The sequence below is a fragment of the Saccopteryx bilineata genome, chromosome 5 (assembly GCF_036850765.1).
Source record: "Saccopteryx bilineata isolate mSacBil1 chromosome 5, mSacBil1_pri_phased_curated, whole genome shotgun sequence".
In the NCBI taxonomy this organism is placed as follows: Eukaryota; Metazoa; Chordata; class Mammalia; order Chiroptera; family Emballonuridae; genus Saccopteryx; species Saccopteryx bilineata.
In genome coordinates this window covers 51,348,967-51,353,042 of record NC_089494.1, presented here as the reverse complement: position 1 = coordinate 51,353,042, position 4,076 = coordinate 51,348,967, and the positions used below count along the sequence as shown (strand labels likewise).

General features: G+C 32.5%; 1 non-coding gene across 1 annotated transcript; it reads right to left on the bottom strand.

Annotated features, from left to right (window-relative positions):
* Window positions 1-1,151: 1,151 nt before the first annotated feature.
* LOC136307261 (small nucleolar RNA SNORA51) lies at window positions 1,152-1,282 on the bottom strand. Its single transcript, XR_010725919.1, has one exon. It is a non-coding gene; the product is annotated as a small nucleolar RNA SNORA51 (small nucleolar RNA).
* Between the last annotated feature and the right edge of the window lie 2,794 nt (window positions 1,283-4,076).

The following is a 4,076-nucleotide window of genomic DNA, read 5'->3' as shown; positions in this document are numbered from 1 at the left end:
TTCATGTAACTACTACAGCAACAAAACTTCAGAAGTATTCTGTCACAAAGATCTGCTTCAGATTGTCCATTTAAAGTCACATCTGACCCCCTCTGTACCACCTTCACTGGCAACAGTGATCTATTTTCACCTAAATAAATCTGTTATAATAAAAATGTCATATAAATTGAGTCATGTAGTATGTGACCTTTTAATGTTGGCTTTTTTTACACAGAGCAATTCTGATGAGATTAATCAAGTTACTTCTGGTATTAATAACCCATTCCCTTTTTTAAACTAGTAAAATTTACTTTTGGATAAGTTTTAGGTCCAAAGCAAATATGAGCAAAATATAGTGTTCCCATTAACCCTTGTTCCCCATATGTGTACAACCTTTCCAATTATTAGCATGCTCTATCAGAGTGATATACACTTATTATAATTGGTAAATCGACCTTTGCCCATTATTATCACCCAAAGCCCATAGTTTACATTAGGATTCACTCTTAATGTGGTACATTTTCTGAGTTTTGACAAAAGGAGAATGAATATTTTACAAAATAGTTTCATTCCCTAGAAATCCCTGTACTCTACTTGCTGTATTTTTTCTTCCGTCTACCTCCCCTAATATGGCAATCGCTAATATTTTTTACTGTCTCCACAGTTTTTTTCACACTGTCATATAGTTGGAATCATATAATGCATAGCTTTTATAAGTTGACTTCTTTCTCTAAATAATTACATTTAAGATTCTTCCATTTTTTTTTCATGGATTAATAGAGCATTTCTTCTTAGTTCTGACTAATATTAAAATTTCTGGGTATACTACAGTTATCCATTTACCTACTGAAACACATCTTGGTTGCTTTCAAATCTTAGCTGTTATAAACAAAGCTGCTATAAACATTAACATACAGATTTCAGTGTGGATGTATAAATTTTCAATTCCTTTGGATAAATATCAAGGAGTGAGATTGCTAGATGATATGGTAAAACTGATGTTTAATTTTGAAAGAAACTATCAAAGTGTCTTACAAATTGGCTGTACCATTTTGCATCCCCCCTCCAGCAAGGAATAAGATTTTCTAACATTTCACAACCTCATCAGCATTTTCTGTTATTAGTGTTTTTTTGTTTTTCTTTCTTTCTTTATCTTTTCTTTTTTCTTTTTCCCATGTCCCCCCATTCACAATACAGACCAGGCAAAGGGCCAGGGCTGAGGTGTAGATGGGTGGGTTTATTCTGCCTCCTCTTTCTGTACAGTCAGTGTAAGAACACAGCCTGCGGTAAGCACTGGGAGGCCTGTTATTAGTGTTTTTAATTTTGGCCAGTCTAATGGGTGTGTGGTGGTATCTCATTGTTTTAATTTGCAATTCCCTAATGACATGTGATATGGAGCATCTTTTCATATGCTTTCTTCTATCAGTGTAAAAATGTTCTAACCTGTAGCAAATTTTTATTGAAAAATTGTATACAATATTTATTTGAGCTAAACAGAGATATGCCTGGAGGTAAGATCTCAACAGCTGAGAAAATGCTTCTTAGAATGACATTTTACAGCTTGTTTTATGTATTTAGGACTAAGGAAAGAATGTAAAAAAGATTACATGAATTTGGGAGAAAACAAAGTAGAAATTGGACGGTCTTGCTTCTGAGGAGGTCTAACTGAGGCATTTTAAGCCCAAATGAATAGAAACAATAAATAGGCCTTGCTTAAGGCAAAGATAAATATTTTTTCTAAAGAATTTATATGTTCCCACTTTTAGGATTACATCCTAAGAACCCTAAAATACTAATTTAAAAGAAGATATGCACTCCTATGTTTATTGCAGCATTGTTTACAATAGCTAAGATTTGGACACAGCCCAGTGTCCATCAGTGGCCTAGTGGATAAAAAAGCTGTGTTACATATACACAATGGAATACTCTGTGACCATGAAAAAGAACAAAGACTTACCTTTTGCATTGGCATGGGTGGACCTGAAGATTATTATGTTAAGTGAAATAAGCCACACAGCAAAAGAAAATATTTATATCATGTGATCTCAGTTATATGTGGAATCTAATGAACAAAGTAAACTGAGGAGCAAAATAGAAACAGAGGTAGCATCACAAGGAACAGAAGAACAGCTGTCAGAGTGAAGAAGGATGAGGGAATGGGATCAAAGAAGGTCAAGAGATTAGCCAAATTATATAAACCTAACACATAGGTACAGATAACAGGACAGCAAATCCCAAAGGGAAAAAGGGAATGGAGGGAGGAGGAGGGGGATAAATGAGATTAAATGAGAATGGAGACTGCATGGAGCATGGGGGTTACAATATGAGGGGTTGAGGGTATTACACTGAGTAGGACACTTGGAACCATGTTAACACAATAAATTAAAAATAAAAGAAATAGAAAATAAAGAGTCCATCAGTTTTCTTGAAACATATTTTTGGATTTTATTTATTCATTTTAGAAAGGAGAGAGAAGGGGGGAAGGAGTAGGACGCATCAACTCCCATATATGCCTTGACCAAGCAAGCCCAGATTTCAAACAGGCAACCTCAGCATTTCAGGTCATGCTTTATCCACTGTACCACCACAAGTCAGGCCAAAGCCCATCAGTTCTAAAAAAAAGAGAGAGAGAGAGAGAGATGAAGTTATATGCCTAGCATATGACTACTCACCAGCTAGAAATTTATGATCAGATTTCAGATTACCCTGTAACATTACTTTCTGTAGAACCCCTGTCTCTCCACATATGTTTTACCCATAAGATACTTAGAAGTGTGTATGTATTTATTTTTAAATTTTATTTAGAAAATTAACTTCAACAGGGTGACATTGATCAATGAGTACATAGATTTTAAGTAATCATTTTTATAGCATTTGAACTGTTGATTAAGGTGTATTTAATCTCAAAGTGGGGATTTTCCAGTTGTTTCTCTCTTATTGATTTCTAGTTTAAATAAATTTGTGTTGTTTTTTAGCCATGCAATCTATAGTAGTTTTGTTATAGCAGCACAAATTGACTAATAACGAAGCAAATGCCTGTTCCCTCCTAAAAGAGGGAATAGATAACACCAAAAATCTAAAGGTGGAAATGACTCTGGTTTATCTGAGCTACAACAAGGAATCTAATATGCTGGGTGCAGGTAAAATACTCTGAAATAGATAGCATGGAAAAATTAATGGAAAATCAGATTATGTATGATGTCACAGGGGACTATTTTTAATTTTAATTTTTAATTTATTGTGTTGACATGATTTTAAATGTCTCACTCAATATATCATAGGGCATTTTAAGAGCATTTTATTTTACTATTAATGAAACAGGGAGTCACTTCAGGATTATGAGCCCAAGGATACAGATACATTTATATTACTCTACCTTCTCTATTGAAACTAAACTAATATGGATGGATGGATAGGAGGTAGGTAAAGAGTAAACAAACAAACAAAAAGGTTTAAATATGCTTGAATTAATCCAGATTAGAGGAAAGGATAAGATGTTGTCAGAAATTGGATATGTTTTGAAAGCAAGCCAACAGGACTTTTTGTAGATAGCTTGACAAAAGAATGTGAAGAAGAAGCAAGTGAATTGTGTCAGATGCTGGAGGCTAAGATTAGAAGAGAGGACAAGAACTGCTAACTGACCATAGTCTTATGTTGCTTAACATTAAAAGTTATTATTTTAAACTATTCTATTTAAAAAAAAATATTTTAAGCTTACTTGTTAATTTGAGAATATTTTATCATGCCAAAAACACACACAAACCTTTAATAAAACCTATGTATTTTAGAAGATAAAAATCCAGATCTAGAATCAATAATTTCTACTTGAAATAGAAAATATAAATGATGCAGTTATTGCTGATAAAACCCTTGCTTCAATTTGGTAACAAAATATTTATTTTTATATTAAATAAAATATATGGTATATTATATTTTTATTATATACATATTTTTAAATCAGATTTTATGGCTATACTGTAATATCTTTCTTTGTCTAGCATTAATACAGTAAAAAATATGTCTAACAAAAAAATTTAAAATTAGAATCAAGTTATGTTCAGGAAAATATTCTTTCTTTTAAAATATTCTTTTTATTA